The 19,797-nt window shown below is 42.8% G+C and overlaps 1 long non-coding RNA gene across 1 annotated transcript; it reads left to right on the top strand.

Annotated features, from left to right (window-relative positions):
* Positions 1-893: 893 nt before the first annotated feature.
* LOC128139982 (uncharacterized) lies at positions 894-14,670 on the top strand. Its single transcript, XR_008234581.1, has 3 exons — positions 894-994; positions 13,427-14,278; positions 14,478-14,670. It is a non-coding gene; the product is annotated as an uncharacterized LOC128139982 (long non-coding RNA).
* The last annotated feature ends 5,127 nt before the right edge of the window (positions 14,671-19,797 follow it).

The following is a 19,797-nucleotide window of genomic DNA, read 5'->3' on the forward strand; positions in this document are numbered from 1 at the left end:
GAAAGCAGAGACAACTGATTTGATTTAGGCTATATCAAACTCTTAGCTGGCTGTGGTGAGAGAAGTATCCAACCCTAGCTCACTGGGGATAGGTCTGAGTATGACAAAGAAAGAAAAAGAAAGAGTGAGGGCTGCAGTGAAGGTGGGTGAGAAGAAGCTAAGTGGAAATAAAGATGACAAATCCTTACTGCAGGCTTTGTAAGGTAAAATGTGATGTGTGGATGTGACTGGGTTAACGGCACTTGCTGTGATACCATTGCCTGCTGAAGCCTGGCTATCCCAGAGGACAGTTACAACCGGTGCAGGAGTTACTCAAGGGGCTAGCAGAGGATGATATGAATGGCCACCATATCTCATTCCCTGGTGTCACTGGCTGTGGTGAGCTCCTGGATGTGCCTCAGAGAAAGGAGAGTTGTGGGCAAAGAGGAGACAAGAGGTCTAGGCTGACCAGGAGGGTGGACAGGATGAGAGGTGGCAGACTGAGGAAGTGTCCAGTGAGGTCAGGGAAGGAAAAAGGTCCAGCCTTCCTGAAGAAGCCTTCTTCCAGCAGCGAAGTTTAGGCATGTCCAGCTGAGGGGAACCATGTTTATGTATTGTATCAGGCCCAAAAACGGACTTCATGAAAGAGAGAAACAAGATATCAAAGATTTTCAGAATGATGTAGTGTTGAGATCTGGGTCATTGGGCTGAGGTGCAAAGAACTGAGAAGCACCAGGAGAAAGCAGGAGGTCTCTGGCTTCAAGTTCCTGCTCTCTTCACAAGGGTTGCAATATGAAGAGAGGACAGTAGTTCTCCCTAGGAGAAGCAAAATTTGGCTAACCAGGTACCTTGATGCCCTGTTAATTTCTGTCTTTTTTTTTTTTTTTTTTGCTTGTGACCTCTTCAGACAGTTACCACCTGGAACATGTTGTGCTGCCATTTCGTTCACTTTCTTTCCATGGAGGGGGAAGCTGTGCAAAGCCTGTTGAAGGATATATGCATTCCAGAGCTTTAGGTAACACTTGTGAGTTCTTCGATAATTTTTTGAATTTCTGAATATATCTACTTTTGCAACCATTCTACAAACTGAGAGAAATGTCTATAATTCTCAACCAGGGAGGTGGGGTAGCCACAAGATCTTCACAGAGTTCACATCATATTGAAACAGGCCAGTGGGAGGCTATGTTGGGGATGTCTAGCAGTTTCCATTCTAATTTAGAAACAGCCTCTCCGTATATCTGATTGCTCTGGTCCTAAGCTATTACCTTGGACCAGAACTGAGATGGCTGGTGATCCAACATCAGCTGCATCCACGTGAGTGGAAAAAGTAGATGAGGGTGGTTTGGGCATAGTGATCCCTGAATGCTAATGAAAAGAGAAACATATTTGGCATCGTTAGAAGTCAGGCACTCTGAGGATTTCAAAATTGTGTCTTTTTTTATAAAAACAAATTTGTTAGTTATGTGGGGAAACACTGTGAAAAATGAATGTCTTTTACTGCATTCAGAGCCGTTGCTCCAAATCCAGTGAGATAATAGCCAATAAAACTTTGAGCTGGGAGGTTGAGTTCTGCATTGCTAAAGACTTCATTATGGGTGGTTTTAGCAAATGTACACGTGCCAGAGTGTCTCATTGTTCTTTTGCTGTTTTATTATTTTGTCAGTATGAAGTGGCTCTGATTCCAGCTATGAAATGCAAGTTTAGCTTGTATTGATCCTGCTGTCCATGTATAGGTCCTTAGTAGCTTTGCAGGATGCAGTTAAGAGCAGTTAGGTTTTATTTGCAGTTGAATCATACCGTACTCTGTTCCCTATCGAAACAAATTGCATCTCAGTCCGAATGTACTTGATTTTCTTTTTTTTTTTTTCATTGTAGAGGGTTGTAATTGAGATCCCCTAATTTTTTTGAATGCTTAGAGGGAGTCAAGAGCCAACCTACTTGGGTATCCCAAGGCAGGGAATGTGACTTTGCGGTTCCCAGAACTGCATTATTAAATGGCAGTCTCTGCTCTGGGCCCATAGCGTAGCATCCATAGTCTGACCAGACTACTCTTGTCTTTACGGTATAGGCCAGATTCTTCATTACACGTTAGGCTGAAACTCACCATTAGGTTATCTGTTGCAGCTTCTAGGATAACTCGTGTTTCCTTTACATCTTTGACAAATCCAGTAACTCCTTGTTTGACCAAAGTTTATGTTTGGTCAGGCTGGAATAAAATTAGGAGCTCTTCTATAACCAGGTTCTGTTTTCAGCACTCAATGAATGTACTTCATCTCCTGAGAAGTTAACATCTAAATCTGTAGGTACGTCACATTACCAGTCCACTCGTTGGTTCTTTAAACGTTATAAATCCAATTCACAGCAATGACACTTCCCATGTAGTGTCTTTTTCTTCCTAACTGGTATACAGTTTAAAAAATGATCTATACACTAGCACCCTTCTTCACATCCTTGGAGGGATGGCGTTACAGACACGACGACTTCAAACAGCATTGAAATACTGCAGCCTTTAGGGTGGGATGTGTGAGGTCTTTTGTGTGCTAGAAAAAAAAGTAACACCTCAGGCTGGAACAAAGCCAATAGACAAGGGCGTGTGCTTGCATAAAACCCCTACCTAGACAAATTACAGAATATTTTAAAATAGAAGAATGAAGTGGTACCTAAGAAATGAATGAAGAGGTTGTAGGTTTAGCGTAAACCAGGCAATGTTCTGGCAACACCAAGGGTCTTGTGAAAGATTACAAGAACTGTGTATTAGAGCAGAATCATTGATATATCTCATCAGATCCAACGTGAACGCCTTGAGGGGCTGTGCCATGTGTTTTCTCAGCATAGATGGATAAATGCTTGATGAAATGATGCTTATAAACAGCATTGAGCCTTTGCAGGGGAAACTGGGCACAAAGCACGTTAAGACCTTACCATTTAAAACACTGTGCTGGCAGGAGTGTGGCAGGAGAGTGGGGTATGGGCTGGTTCCTGCCATGTTCTGCTCCAAAGGATACCCTTCTGGGAGGGCAGCAGTGTGTTGGTTGTGGGTCCCCTCCCTGGGTAAGGAAAGCTCAGTGCTGACAGTCCGTCTGCCAGAGGATCAGAGAATGGAAATTGTTATTCTCCACTACCTCTTTCCTATCTCTGACACGTTGTCTGTAGTACAGAGTCTTAGCACAGTGCTATCCCACGCGTCTGTCTGGGGCTGTGTAACGGGTGTGCTGTACCAAAAGGGTGTAGAAAGATTTGCTGTTCCTCACAGCAGGTTACAGCACAGACGTACCACTAGGAAAACTCTTCCTGAAGTCACCTGACCAGATTTTGTTGATAGTCATATACATTTGGAGAAATGCCATAGCGTTCAGTACTGTCCCTTGGATGGTATACAGGCAATGGTGGGGGATCAGGCACTTCTTTTTATCTAAGGAGACAGAGGCAATTGCAGTCAGAGGATTTTAAAGGAGAGATCTGAAATCAGATAATTACTTTAGTTTTATTTTAAAGACAGGCATTAAGGTTTTGAATTTGTTCTATCTGGCCATCAGATGCAGTCAGGTTTACCATGGTTAATTTTAGAGAACTAAAATATAAAACAAAATCACTTAAAACCAGAAGCAACTTCCATCCTTTCCCAGCCAGTGTGTTTGTAAACAATACTGTATTACAAAACATACTTCTAATTGTGTGTTACAGTTTGCCCTGTAAGGATGAGCAAATATTTGCACCCATGGGGAGCAGTGTCCCACTAAATATTTGGAGATTAGCTGCAAACCGCAGAAAGAGGACCAGATGGTTCCCTGACATCCACATGCTTTTGATAACCCAGCGCTCTTTCTCCTCTGCGACCAGGGAACTCTTTCCTTAGTCCTCCGCTCCTTCTCCTACTGCTGGCCAGCAGGCTACAAACCAAGTGACCCCTTCCAGTTCACTCTGTGTTTGCTGAAACTCTGCTAAGTCCACCCGGGCCAAGTGCTGCCAAACGTCGTCATCTCCCTCCTCGCCCCCTCATCCCTGTACTCTTTTCTGGGGACAAACACAGGCGCTTAAAGGACTTCAGTTGCCTGCTACTGTGGCTTGCCACGTTGTATAGTCCTGCTCAGGAAACAGCATCTGTGGAAGAGTGCCACTGAAGTCCTGTCAGATGTTTTTGGCAAAGCAGCAAAGGGGAAGGCTCAGTTTGAGCATGGGAGGTTTAAAGCTTCTGTGCTGGTCTCCAAAGTCTCTCTGGGGCCAGAGCACTCGAATGGGAGCCTTACGTGAGGTGGGTAGGTTTGGGTCTGCACCAAGTCAGCGGACTGAGAGGTGGGAAGATGGAGGGGTTGCAGCTCAGGGCACGCATCTTCCATAGCTCACTTATTTTCTGATGGGAGGTGAAATTTTCAGCCCCTCTCCTTTTCTCTTTTTGGAATCGCTTTGCCCACTGCTAATTTACATCTTAGGCATGAAAGAAATCTTTGTGTTCAAATGAAAAACATAAAGCTTCACTCTAGAGGTGATTAAAAATGAACAGACAAAGTATTATAATATCCTGAACAATATTCAAATGTTTTTTAACTTTTTCCAGAAAAATATGTCTGCAGATCTGTATGTCATTGCAGAGATTAGTCTAGAGGGATTTCATCCATCAAACAGAACAGACTATAATGACTTTTGATCTTTACTGAAGTGGTGAGAGAATGGAAATAAGAAAAAAAGAAGGAAAGCAGCACAGAAGGTAGAAATTGTGGAGAATACACCAGGAATTTCTGGAACATTTTACGCTTCGAAAATATGCGCATGTGGATTGTGAACTGCTTCGTAATTGTTCTAGGACCTGCCTCAAAAAGTCTGTCGGAAACGCCAGGGGGCCCAGGCCTTCATTTCTTTCTAGACCAGACTCTGACAGTAAAGCAAACCCAACAGAAAGGTCCCCAGGAGTGTTTTATAGACATGGTGGCCACACAATGCAGAGCACTGGCGCCATAAGTATCATTCGGGTGTCTCCAGGTAAGGTTCAAATGTCCAAAGACTGTCTGAGGTTGGAAATGGCAATGACAAATTTTATGCTGGAGCAGATATTACCTGTATCTCCGGTACTACGACTAGCCTGATAGAAATGCAGTCTTCTGCCCAGATCCAGTCCCGATCAAACTTATCCTGCTGAGTGGTCTGATGGCGGAGAGACCCAGAGCCTGTGACTGTGAAACCCTAGTAAGATACTCTGTTTTACCCCTCTTCTCCCAGTATCGAATATCCTAGTTTTATGTCACATACAATATATGGCACAACAGAAAGACAGAGCTGATGGTTCCCTATCTATCACCTGAAAGTTGTCTATCTAGCCTAGGGATAGTTCTCAAAGATAGGCTTCTTGCTTTTCTTATGGCCAGACTACTACAGAGAAAGGATTTATTAAAACACAAATAGAAGAGAAGTAGGAGGGCGGGGGGGGAGCTACTGGGATGGGGTAACTTTCTCTTGAAATAGTGCAATTAGGTTGTGTTATGATCAGACTTTGTCATGGAAAATTAGCCCTGAAGAGGACCTTAAGAGATCATTAAACCACCTTTCCTTCTGAAGTTGAGTGCAACTATATCAACATCATCCCTGGCAGATGTGTGTCTAACTCCTCCTTAAAGGTATCCAGAGGTGGAGGCTTGAAGTTGAGGGCTCAAAGATTCAATAAGCATTAACAGGCTATAGAAACGAGCAGCTGTGATTACTAGAATTAAGCCTGTATTCTAAGGAGCTGGGAAAATTAATCATCACTTTAAAATATCAGTGTGTGGGCTAATTAGCCAAGCCGCAAAGCTAATTCAAAATTAAGCTCTGGAGAAAGGTGAGACAGTAAATATCCTGGTCTTGCTTTCCTGCTCCCCCCGCCCCTTCAAAATTGAGCTGTCTTTTATGATACTGATTTGACTAAAGATTCGTAAACATCTTAATACCTTTTGGTAGTGGGGAAGGAGGGAGGAATGCAGTCAGAATTGAAGGAATTCAGTCTGGTTTTAACTGCGAGTTACCTTCTGCCTTCATTTCACATGGAGTGGAGGTAAGCAGGTGGTGTGTGGTAAGGCAGTAACTAGCTAAGACACTCCAACTTCTTACCTGCCTTGACTTAGGAGCTGCTAAGCTCCCCTCTATGGGTTTGCAAAAACTGCTGCTGAAAATCTGTATTTATTACTAACTTGTGTTTATCTGGCTTAAATATCTAGCCAACTGTTTTTGTCTCTTTTGTGCTTACTATGGCCTTCTTTTAGCACCCTTTCTCTCCAAAATTGCTGAGGGATGTATGGGGAAAATTATCTGTGAACTGTAGTCTTGATTTCAGAATTGGGTCATGAGCTATTGTCTCAGAATTTGGTCCTTAAAACTAAACTGTCAGCAGGAATCATTGAAATTGCTAGGTAATACACTGTTAAAAAATTCAGCTTGTTTTTACCTGCACAGCTTCATATCAGGCTCTGTGGGGATTTGATACCAAGTCCAGCACAGCCAGAGGAGACCACTGTTTGTACTTCAGCAAGGCTGGGATTTGGACATAAGTTAGGCTTGCTTCATAGCACAGACTTAATTCTGTCACATACCTTCATCCCTTTCCAATATTTCGCTCCAGAGCCCATGTAGTTAAGGCTACAGGATTTTGAGCTGAGTGCATCCTTTACCGATACAAATCCCTTTTCTAAAACAGGAAAACGAGAAGTATATTGTGACTGACAGCTCAATCTGAGCTTTGCATCTAAGCAAAACCCCAGTCCGTGTGTGAGGCAGGAATTGAATTGCAGAGCTTCAGAAATAGCACAGAAACCTACATTTTGCTTGCAAATGCACTGTTCATAGCTCCCGCAGGGGCTGTAGCTCAGCCCCCTGCAACAAAGGCAGCAATCCGGGTGTGGAATAGCACGTAAAAAGCTATGTTATGATGTATACTCACAATAAGGCTGCCTTACAGCAGGTAGGAAATCTTCTAATTGCTTGGAGTATGTGTTGGAAGGTTGCCTTAATGCAGAGGGTTTGCGTGGAAATGGAGCTGAATGCAGCAGAGGGGGACTTTGAAGGTTCAGTCTGGTCCCATGAAGCTGCAGTTAGGTCAGGCTTGGTGCATGCTAAGGGGAAGTGATCCAAAATCCAGCACCTTCGGCTGAGCAGGGAAAGCGAGACCTGGCATTTACGGCTAATGAGAGGTGTCAAAGTAGCTGTAGGCAGGCTGGCCTCCATCCAACAGTGTCTGCTTTGCTTTGGTTTTGTTTCTCTTACAGTGGGTTTAAATTACAGTGGGTTTAAATTACAGTGGGTCTGTGGGGTGAAGTCTGACTCTTTTAAAATGACCCAGAAAAGAGGTTCCGCTGACCCTGCATGCTTATTCCCAGCTGTCAGGGCTGTCACTTCCTTTCTTTGCAGAATTCTGTCATTTCTAAGGCATAGTGCGGGCAAGAATACACACATACACGATATGCATAAATGCATGCCCACAGACTACTCTGGTAGTGGTGGCATCACGGTATGGGACAGGGCATGGGAAGGGCCAAGGTGAAAGCAAACCAGCTGTCAAATCCTGCCCTCCCCATGCCAGTGCATGATTAAGATCACAAGCTGGATTATGCCTGCATGGTCTGGCGAGGGAATTGGCGTGGAGCAGCGACATGATGGCTGCAGCTGTGGGAGGCCTGCTGGCATCGTGGGGATGAGCACGAGCCCAGCGTCCCTGTTCAGCGGCTGCGTAGGATCCAGGGCATCCCCAAAATATCATGGAGGGCACAGTCTAGCCACACGTGCCTGTCATCCGTGTCTGGTGCATTGCCTCTGGAGATCAGTGGGAAGGCAGAGTCCAAGTGCCCTCACCAGGCTGTTGACGGTGGGAAAGGATTGGAGGGGTGGTAGAAAGCCGTGTCCCAATTTCACCAGTGAGGCACAGGTTGTTTTTTTGTACCACTGACGTAGTTCGCTGCATCAACAGGCTGCTGAATCTACCAGCTTCTATCCAGGGAGTGTTAAGACCACTGAGGATTGAACTGCTTTTTTGGAAGGCATGAGTTTCTAGCACTTACTGAAAACTTGCAGATGAAATCCTTAAAATCCTGAAATTTCTAGAGAAGCAGTGAGAAACAAAAGACATAGGCACATTCGTGCTGGGGTATTCTGTCATCAGGTTTAATGCAGTTCATAGTAAATGCATGCGTGTGTGTGTAAATAGATAGATACGCATCTGTTTGTTAAGTAGTTTCTCTCCCTACTTCTGATTCTAGGAGTTTTTCTTATAAAAATGAAGAAAATATATGGTTCCATATAACCTATATTTGCAATCCCATTGTAAAAGAAAAGTTTTGTGGTAGCTTTTGTTAGTGCATCTCAAGAACAAATATCTGCATCTGGTTTATTCAGATATGCTAAACACACTTGGTTGCAATGATGGAAATTATAAAACCTTCTAGAATGTCACTTTTTATTTGCCTGAATGGAAAATAAACAAGCCCCTTGTTCATTCCCACCTCAAAGAATAATAATCTGGAAACTGTTTTAAATGCTGGAAAACACCCATAGGAGACACAAAATGGAGAAACAGAATTGTCAGCTTTCCCGAATGATTAATTCTGGATTTTAAACTAGATGAACGAAATTTCATCTCAAACAATAATTTTCAGAAAATCACGACTAAATGAGAGGACAGCTTTCCATTGGCCCAGTTGAGTTTATTTTCATCTATACTGCATGGTATCCTTTTCCGTGATTAATCCCATGGGAGAACTCAATGTGAAGCAGGTTATGGGAAAGCAGTCTAATGAAAGTAGTTCTGCAACTTTAAAAACACAGCCGTTCCCAGGATGCTTGGCTTTGCTATTCAGAGTGAAGGGAAGGAGACAAGCACAGGATGCTTGAGGGCTGGACCTGCACCCCCCCCCATCAGCACCTCCTTGTGTGCTGTGTACTACTGCCATGCAATGGCAGAACTATAGGTTTGGGGGGCTGGTGCTACCACCCTTACTTTGCTAGAGCCATGCAAGGATACGTCTACAGCCCAGGCTACAAACGGGAATAACTTGCCATGAGCCATTTGCATCAGTAGGAGAAGTTTTGTACTTCTTTTCTTACTGCACGTAACAGTTTTCTCTGCCAAACAACTTCACTGATCAAAGTATAAATGAAGGTTGGGAGCTAACATTTGCTGTCCTCTCCACAGACAGAGGAATGCTGGCTCTGCAACCTCATGAATGAAGGAAAAAAATGAAATCACCTTGCTCCTCTTCTCCAGAGCAGTTATTAACCTCACTAATGGGGAAGGAGGTAGCTTTTTTAAACCCCATGCCTGGGAGATTACACATGCAACTACTCTTAATGCCAGCATTGATGTTTCTGACTAAGTATGTACCCTCCTGAAAACAACCCAGGCAAGCAGCGGTTCTGACTGTGCAGATTTATCCCAAGGGGGTGGAGGAGAACAAGGGTTACAAAATAAAGGCCAAAACCAGCCCTGTTTACGATAAAGGAATATCTACATGTTTTCATTTGTAAATGTGAATTTCAAGGAATAAATATATATAATATTCAGTGTGAAAAAGAAAAGGCTATTCACTAATGTTTTAATATTGTGCCTTCATAAAATTACACTTTCCAGAGACAGTCATGACTTTAAGCCAGATCATGGCTAAAAAAATATTAAGGGAAGGATCACCACAGCAACAATCACATTGCTTCCTTCCTGCAGAGGAAATGGAAAAACACTCAAACCTTGCCAATCTGAATAAATTATCCGGATTATCAGAACTGTTAGGAAAGCTGTATGTAATCAGCTCCACGTGTGTGTACCTGTGAGTGTCCACACATGTGTTAACAGGTTTGCAGCCCGTTAAATACATATGTCAAAGGGGACAGTTCTGAAAATATGCTCGAGAAAAAAATTACTATAGTTGTACCTTAATTGGCCAGCAGATACCGTGCACAGTGTGGTGCTCGCTGCAGTGCTGCGGGACTCCAATCCAGCTGCTGGGCTGGGCTCTCCTGCCTGTGGTGGCCTGGAGATGGGATGGAGGGCACCAGTGCTCTCTTGGTCTTGCTTCAGTGTGAAGCTGGGAAATGGCTAGTTTGCTCACCCTGATTTGGGAGCACAGATGCACTCTTATTGCAGTCTGGCAGTTGTTTTTATGTGTTGGGTGCGGTTTGCTTTGCTAAAGAAAATCATCTCGTTAGCCAGGGAGGGAAGAGCAGGGGTGGAAGGGTGGGGGTCTGGAGCAATATTGTCACTGCTTGACTTTAAGCACCTTGTGCAGGAGTCTGCACTGGAAGCCTCCTCTTACCAGGCTGCCCGTATGGTCAGTGGAAAGAGGCTGGCTCTTTTAGAGGCAGCACAAGGAAAGGATGTGACTTAGAATAGTGGTAACGATGTCAAGACCTTTGGCAAATTCAGGATGCATCACAGACTCCAAAATCACATTAGGGAGGCCCAAAAGCACATGGTTTTCAAGCACAGGAAGACAAGGTTAGGCTTGGAGTGCAAAGTCTGTGTGTTCCCATTCCTGCTTCTCTTGCCATTAGGAAGAGCACTTACTTAGCTGTTGTTTGGTCCAGTACTAAACCCTGGATTGTTGGCTGGGCAGTGGGCTGCCGTTGTTTTCTGGCTTGGATTTCTAGCTAGAAACATCCCTCAGTTTTTCTGGGATCACACATTTTAAATAAATGGTGCGTGACTGGTCTGTGTCTTTAGCCTCTTATACTTTCCAGGCTCACAGATGTTTTGCAAAGGAGGTGTGTGCTCCTGCTGAACAAATTTAAGCCTACTGATAACAGACTTGCTTTTCTTTATTTGCTTTTATGCAGGCCAGTGCAGACTTGGGCTTGGCTAGATGAGCTAAGTAATGCCAGTGGTATCCTGGCCCCATTTGGAGTATCTACTGAATGATGGGTCCAGTATATGTGATAATGTTGATGCAGACCGAACGCCAGTCATCACCCATACCTGATGGTAACGTGGCTGGAAACCAATTAAGATGGCTGCAGTCAGAAGTGTATGGGGCTTTCTCCTGACTTGCAGTACATGCTGTTCAGGGCCCTCAGGTACCAGTGGCAGAGGGGTACACAAGCAAGCAGGAGGTTTCAGTTTGATCACGGCTGCAGAGCCTCTCTGGCTTTCACTGCCGTTACCTCCAGCTTGTTGTAAAGAGCAGTTTATGGCAAAATTGGTTGCTCTGCAATATTCTGCTTTCAGTTTGTAAGGTGCAAATTTTAAAATTTGCTTGCCAATTCATTTGAAGAACTCTATGGGCCCATCCACCCCTTGCTCTCTTTTCTGTCCTTTGATATCTGCCACCTTGCTGTGCCCACTGTGGCTCCAAGGCTGGCAACCTGCTGAACTGCAGAGCCTTGCCGCACGGCGTGTGCTTTTGGGCAGGATTTTATGCTGGCTGGCAGTGATACTGAACCATTGCAGTGGGGAAAAGCTAACAGTGGCAGCTGGAGTTGCTGAATCCTACACCACCCTGGAACAGGGACGGGAGTCCCAGAGCTCAGGGGGTTTTCATGGAGGTCTGCTGCAACCTTGATGTGCAAGTGACTGAAGGAGATGAAAACACATCTGGATGGACTAAGGAATACATATGCACTTGAAATTTTTTTGCATTGTATTTAATTCAGTGCTTGCTCATTAGGGTTTTTTTACCATCTCTTTTTAAAGTTTGCTTGTTTTTCTGGGTAAGGAAAGATATGAGTTAGATGGTTAGATGAATGTCTACTATGATTCTGTTATTGTGTGCTGGACCTTTAAAAATAAAGTGTTCCCTAGGCTGTAGTCTAGGAGGAATTGCTATGCATCAATGCAAGATGGCCCTTACACTGAGTTACATGCTTGTTTTTCTCATGTGTAGTTGTTATTTCTCTCCTTGCTTGTTTGATTTAATTTGAAACAAAAGCTATTCTGGTTGTAGACAATTTTGATTTAGGTATTCAGGAAATGGAACAGGATTAGGTCTGTGGAAAACATCATTGAGGATATCCTACAAAAACAACACGTTGCTTCACCCACCATCCTGTCAAAGCCAGGTCTGGTCAGGATGTCTCCTCTGTACCATCCCAACCTACCTGCCAGGAGGACAGTTTCTGAACTAGATGATAATCCACACTGATTTTCTTTCCCCTTCAAACTCCCTCCCTCCAAACTAAGGTCCATATATTGTAACCAACACCCTGATCTAGAAAGCTGAATGGATTCCAAGCTGCAAAACTTGTATCTGGGTTCCTGATAAGGAAATAATATCTAAAAAGCCACCAATTTCTTTCATCCAGATCTACTGGATGAACGTCTCAAATACCAGGGGTGTATCTAGACCAGCTGTGGGTCAGATGCTTCTACTGCATATGTATTTTTGTTGCAGAATCAGCTTGCTTGCATTATAGTTTGGGAATAAGAGACTCGGCAGCCTCTAAGCTGAACTCAGCCTCACAGAGTGCCTTCCTGGGGGGCTATTTTATTCTCTTTGTTGTACCTTCCTGTCAAGTATGATGGGAAATCAATGATGAATAGGAGGTCCCTAATCTCTGTGGATGCTTGTCCCTGCATGGTGTGTCAAAATCTGAGTTGGCTGTTTATTTTCTTATATTTTACATGTGACTAATTTACTTAGGAAGGGGAGGTGAAAGAAGGAGGTTATTTGGGGTTGAAGTGAAAAATGAGAGAAAGGAAAGTTGGCAGTGGTTCTCAACTGGAGCTGCTGGGAGGCCTCCAAAAGCCTGTTTCATACCTGCATCCCCTGAGCTTGTCATCAGCTCTCACGCTTTGTTCTTTGCTCTCAGCGGGGTCTCGAGGGAACACAGCTGCTGCAGCTGCGCATAGACCAAAAGGTGACCTTTTGAGTAGCCGAGGAATAATGCATTATTTAGTGCATTCCTGGCTAAAATGGAAATGAAATGATTTCGTGAGCAGAATGGTTTGTTTGTCCTTTCACTTGGATGCATCCTCTTTGCACCACACAACAGTGTGGCGTGCACACTACTCCTCCCGGTTTCTTCTGGGTAAGGTTTTTGATAAGACAGGTATTGTGCTTTGAAAAACACTGGCCGTTAACTAGAAAGACCCTACTGCCAAATGTCATAAACTTCAGTTTAGAGGTACTAAGTTTGCAAAAAACAGCTTCTATTTAAATAATGTGTAGGAGTGAAAGTTTCCTGGTGAAATGTATGTCTCTAGACTATCAGCTGATACTGGTAAGTATCCTAACCAGCTGTTATTTCAACATGAAGTATTTTATTTCTTTCAATTAATCAAGAGTCTCTTGGGAGGTGCCATAGCAGGACATTCATTATGGGAATGTCTAATGAATAGAATATTTGTCATTCGCATAGACAGAGGCTTCAGCAACTCCCTCCCAGTGATCTGTGATAGCCAGGTACTTAGGCACTCTGCATATCTGTTGGGTGAAGGAGGGGAGGCAGATGGGAACAATTCTTCACAATGTCTAACTTTAAATTTCCTATGTGGTCTTCCAGACAGAGATTCAAAGAACCGGAGGCTGGAGCCTACCTCTCCTGCTGACTGTGAATGAAGACTGCAGTATACTCCGGTACAAGTCCATCCGCTCTTGAACTTCATAAATACCTTTTAAAAGGTCTAATAGTGTTCTTCCTTTGAAGTTTCTAACACCATTTTTGAAGGCTTGAAAGCGGTATTATTCATGTGTTTCAGTTGAAGAGAGCTGAATTATCAAGGTAACAACCAATTTAAGAATGGCCAGTTTTCTCCGAGAGATGTGCTCATGGAGGGACCTGGGGGAAGATCCAGTGCTTACCAGGGATTTCACTGGGCTCAACAAGCCCTGAAATGTAGGAAGGAGAAGAAACCTGCACAAATGAAGAGGTGCCCAGCAGACCATGCTATCTCATTGGAGAACCTAGTGGTAAAAATTCTTCATAAAATGATAGGTGTCTGCTGCTATGGGATTATTTTTATTAGTAAAAGATTAGATGGAGTAAGGCCAGTAAACAGGGATTCTGTAGATGACAAGTGTTTCACTTGCCTGTTTGGCATTGTCTTAATTGTTACAACAAACAGCATAAGATGACGAAAAATGACCACTTTTCTACTCAGAAGATAAACTGCCTTTAAAAAGAAAGGAATGAAACCCAGCTTTATGATTTCTAGGATCCCAGTTAATTAAAATGGACATGACTGGAGAAGCATAAGCACCTGAGCAGCTTTCAAGACATTTCTCTGGCATGTTCTTACTGACTCTGAGCCCTTATTTCCAACCACAGTGTCTGCTCATCCTATTTCAGCACCATTCAAACCAGCCTCCCCCAAAGGATCCAGCAAACGTGGTCTGAGAAAAGAGCTGAGCACAAGCTGGTAAGCATTCACAGCAGGGAGTTCTAAGTGCTGTGGGATTTAGTCAAACAGCAAAGTACAAGCTTCTACTATGACTCATCTGGTGTAAAACTAGTGCTAAGTATTGTACATAATTAAGACAACATTATTACAGTGAGATAGCACTTCTTTTTTTGGCATGGTTAAAGTCTTAAAAAGGTGTAATGTTTTCATCCTTCAGAGCTGTGAAGAAGATGAAGAGTTCTGATGGGAGTTCATTTGAAAAGATATCATGGCTACAGTGAGTTTAGATCACAATTTGCGTTATTCCTGAAGCTCTGCGTGTATGTTTCAGTTGCCTTCATGAAAAGCCGTGTTTTTTGTGAGAATAAACACAACCTTAAAGTAGTATTTGTTAGATAAGACTCACAACAGTGGCCTCTCTAGACATGCCAGGGGTTTGCTGATTTTTATGCCCACAAATCACGTATTTTATTTTGAGCCATATTTCTTAAAGAGGTATTATTGGTATTTCAAGTAACAGACACAAAAAAATATATTTACTATTGAATGCAATAGAAAATGTTGGCAACAGTGCTGTCAGAGCACTGTACAGTGCTGTAGATTCAACATTTGAATACCGACTGTCAGTAGTTATGAAACAGAAATATTAGTCAGCCAATGGCCCTACCTATGGGAAAATTTAAACAAGTAGGTCATTACAATTTGCCTACAACTTTTTCCTTCAGAGGTCCACAGATCAACTTTTCTTTTTATGAATGCATGTTCTTGATTAAAATTTATTGTGGTACAATGCAAACAAATACAGCTTATTGTTTTTTCAAAAGCCATTTATTCAGGTTACTTGCTTCTCATTATCCTTAACTAGTAACTGCTCTTTATGGTGTTATGATATTGTTCCTGTTCATTGATTAGCTGTCTGACTTGCAAGCAAGAGGTGGGAAATCAGACTACAAGATGGTGACATGGACCATTTTAAGGGATAGGGCTTTGAATGAATCCATTTCCATCTGTGTATTCCAGTGGATGCCTTTGAAGCATGTTTATGCTCTTACTTGAAAATACATTGGCTACTTCTTCAAACTAACGTTACCACCACTTTTCTTATCGTTTCCTAACGTGCTGCTTGTACCCCATTTTTATGCACATGTCCAGGGAATTATCCAAGTAAGTTACAGGGACTACAGAGTTTCAGGAGAAATCCCAGGCAAACAAGGCACTTGGGTCAAGACGTCTGAGCCACAGCCAGTGAGCCCCTTCTTTTTGTATGAGTTGAACAAACTATAATTTTTTACAAGTCTGAAGATTAAGAATTCCAAGGGCCTTTCTGAGAAAACGATCGTTTAATATAAAAGATAGATCAATTCCTATTTTATTTGCACTGCTGTTTTCCGGATGAGTTTCCAATCTATCAGTGAAGTAGTAAATGTCCCCCCCAGCAACAAACCAACCATTGATGTTTTGAAAGGAAATCAAAGCAGTGTAAGGTTGTTGAAGAAAATGGCTTGAAAGGAAAAGAGTGAAAGATCATATCATTCCTGTGATAGCTGCAAAAGTTTGTGAAGATTACAGCTGAGAGAGATATGGGCCAGAGAGAGATCAAGGAGTCAAGGGGAAGATATCTACCTGCAGAGCTTTATCTTAGCATGCCTTCTTGCAGCTTCACAGCCTAAAACTTTGTAGAGGTTCTGTTAGGGGCACACAACCAGAGGTGGAATTGCGGGAGAGGATGGATAAGCCTCAAATGGAGAGCGCATCTGTTGACTGTGGTTGTTGCCTTGGACTTTGTATGGCTTTGACAGGATTTCCACAGCTTCTGGACACAAGAGAAATACTGCGCATACCTATTCTTCGTAACATAGGGGTTTAACATTAGCTGAGAAGCCAGGGACCTTGCTGTGGGTGCATGCTGGAGTTGCCTTCCTGATGCAGTGTCTCTCAGCTGATCTGACTTTTATCTTTACTCCAACCATAAGCTCAGTACGAGCATAAAGGGAAAAGTATTTGTATTCTACTGTGCACATTGACAGTAATTTTGTGGATGCAGCACAGCACTATAGAAAGAGACAGGTATATGGAGCATTTAGAAGGCATTAATTTCTTCTTACGTTCTTTTTCAAACCATGCTGCAAAAGTTTATAGTAGGAATAGCAAAGGAAAGAAATTGCAGACTTCACAAAAATCAAAGCCTACAGCTTGTGCTGGACGGGTATATTTGGCACACATCTGTGATTATGAAATGACTTTTAAATTGCTTTTGAACTTCATCTGGATAATGATTCATCCTTTCAATTTCCTTTCTTCCTCCAGAACATCCGCCATTAACAAACCAACCAGTTGTGATGTTTTACAATCCACATTTGAACCTACTTCTCAAAACATTGCACACTTCCTTAAATAAGCAATTACTCAGCTCATTTGCACAAAGATAAGGTCAGTCTTGGGGCTGAAAGATGGTTCAACAACCCACTTCGGCAACCATCTTTGAAACGAGTCACGAAGCAGTTGCACTAGAGACTTGTTAAACTGCAATGTCATGTTGCAGAAATGCAACATCAACAGGCAGCATGTTTCTGTACAAACAGATATTATACAGCCTTGATTTGGTTGATCTGAGCCCATTACAGGATTTAGGCATATGCGTAAAGATGGAATTACTTACATGACTGAAGTTAAGATGTGCTTAAGTGTTTTGTTGTGTATGGGCCTACACACTACATCTGTGTTTGTATTAAGAGGAAAAGCTGTTCTACAAGACATTCGGGCGTTTAAAAATGTATTTTTGTTCTGAACTGGAACAGGAAGTTTTACCCTGAAATGAAATTTAGGAAATCTTTAATTCCAGAAATCTTGTAATTGAGCGTACTTGAAACATTGTGTGTCAGTAATGTTGAAACGCTTTGTGACATTAAGACTGAAACATTGCGTGTCCACATATGTTACTAAATTAATTAGAAACAACTGTCAACTAAGCATGCTGGGATTGCCTGGGTTGTGCATTACCCACCGCCTGGATGCAGGAAGAGCTCTGCTCTGATCTAGCTTCTTGGCTGAGGTGCAGTGCTCCATGACCACTGTTGTTCAACCTAGTACTAAACCAAGGATGTTCATCTGTGCATGATGTAGAGCTGGACCTACTAAACCCTGCTCAGCCCAAATGGCTTTATGTAGGGACATCTCAAGTGTCTTGTACCAGGTCTTTGGCATGACTACTTCAGGGACGAAGGGCACAGGCCCTGTGCTTCTGCTTGTAGGTTGTTTGGGTCTTCCTTGGCTTATCGGTTCTGGCCTGGATGTATCCAAGATGACTCCACACTGTCCAGAAGCCATGGTAGTTTGGGCACAGCACAAATGGATGACCCTCATTTGCATCTGATGCTGTATGTGACAAGTGAGCCCCTGTGGAGCCGAGGGCTGCAGCTCTGCAGCAGCCAGTCTGGGTGCAGGACTGAGCTGCAGCTACTTAAACGCAAGCCGGGTCTTTGCAGAAACTTCAAGGTTCCCTTCCCTGAGCTCCCCAAGCCTGTCCTGCCATGGACATCCCAGTACCTGGGGACTGCAGCCTGGCTGTAAACTTAAAAGCTAAAATGACCAACTCAAAGCTAAGCATGTTTTGGTAACTTCTTACTAACTGTTTTACCTTAATCAACTGTTATTTTCTTGAAAATGTTTCAGTGTTGTGGAATCAGCATTCCCTATAAGGAGAGTGATGCATTGGAAAAAATTCAAGCAGGTCTCTGAGTGTATAGCAAGAATGATAGACAAAGTCTTATCAGACTGAATATATTCTTTGCTCTGCCTGTCCCTAGACACAATGGCTGTTCAATAGGGAGTATCTGTCAATAATCTCTGAAAGGGGATCATACAAATCATCTGTTTCCACTGCTCTTGAAGTTACAGTCCCTCTTCTCAGTCTCATTGCCTGATGGACCAAGTAGGGTTGATCCCTAGGCCAAGAGCTTCTCTTTGGGTATGTGGGGTTAAGAAGACAAAGTGGTACTGAGGTGGTTGCTTTAGAAAAGTCTCTTTCTTTGGCCCAAACATGCGGCATGTGTGATGAAATTTATTCAGACAAATGTTTTATCTAAAATGGCTTTCCCTGCTTAAGTCTCTGGGTAGTTATGGCTTTGGTTTGATGTCCTGTCCTTTTCTTTTGGGTTTGAAATAAAAATCTAAGGTCCACAGCCTTTGTGTCTCTATCAGCTTCTGGGTCAGTTGGCCACAGCAGAGAAGTTATCCAATCCCATTTTTGAGAGATGTTCTTTAATCCTTTAAGGCCTCAATTCCAGTGAAACATAAGCCAGTAAACTTAGCTGGAGCCTGTGAACATCGTCTCTTATGAAAGACCCCTTTGCCCTAGCTTGGCTTCTCCCTTACTCTTTCTGTAAGAAACAAAGGCAGACCCTAGTACTCGACCAACTGAATGCTTTGGATTCAGATGTCAGTAAGAATAGGAGTGGGAACCTGGATTGTATGTTCATAACAGACAAGACGATTGTTTTCTTATTTTATTGCAGTTACCACACCTACAGTTATAGTTCTGTCTGAGGAAGCAAGATGCCTTCACAGATGAGTACAAAAAGATGCATGTGTTTTCCCAAGCCTGAACTCATGAGTTTGTATGTACTTTACTGTAATCTGACGCTTCTTGTAAGAAATATATTTTACATAATTGGTAGTGGCAGCCACATATTCTAAGAGAAAAAAGTGTATTGAACTGTATACTGTATATCACTGATACTGATTTGCAGCAGTATCTTCCATAAAAGTAAAGGATAATTTAGCACTTGAAGGCCAGGCCTCAAAACCAAAATAAAATCCTTTTCTTTTTCTGTGCCTAAGCTAGGATTCATCTCACCTCACTATAGGCATTGGCAGTGTAGACACATATGGTAGGACCCCTCACCCCAAGCTCCCTTTGCAGTCAATATAGGGAACAGGCACTTTTAGGCCATGATTCATCTGACCTATTTACATGTCTGCTGTAGGAGGAGATGAATCACTGCCTAGACTAGATCTGTGCGGAGGATAAAGGGAGCCTAAGATGGCCAGCTCAGATGTAGATGCTTATGCAGATCTACAGTTTGAATTTAGACTTGCAGTTTGAAACAACAATTTTTCAGAGAAGAGTTAAATTTCCTAAGCCACATTTTCCCATCAGACTGTGTACACGAATGTGTATATATATACACACACGTTTTTTTTCTTCCTGCAACAGAAACATTTGCAACAATATCTTTTGAAAACTGGCCCTATATCCCCTTCTCCAAATGTTCCACTATCTCAAGAGCTGCCATTTTATCTCTCTCTGCCTCTGCCCCTCTTTCACACAAACACAGACATGTGTACACGTGCCATGTTTCAGAGCTGGGCCTTCTGAATTTTCAGCATTAACTCAAAATATACTCCTCTGTGTGTGGTAGCCAGAGGTGTTACACGCAGACAGATACATTAACTGCTTTTGTTTTTTAAAAAACCCAAAGCAAAATGTGCAAACAAAACCACCAAATGAACATTTCTGAAATTTGCTTCTGTTTAAA

The sequence above is a fragment of the Harpia harpyja genome, chromosome 1 (genome assembly GCF_026419915.1).
Source record: "Harpia harpyja isolate bHarHar1 chromosome 1, bHarHar1 primary haplotype, whole genome shotgun sequence".
NCBI classification, from domain to species: domain Eukaryota; kingdom Metazoa; phylum Chordata; class Aves; order Accipitriformes; family Accipitridae; genus Harpia; species Harpia harpyja.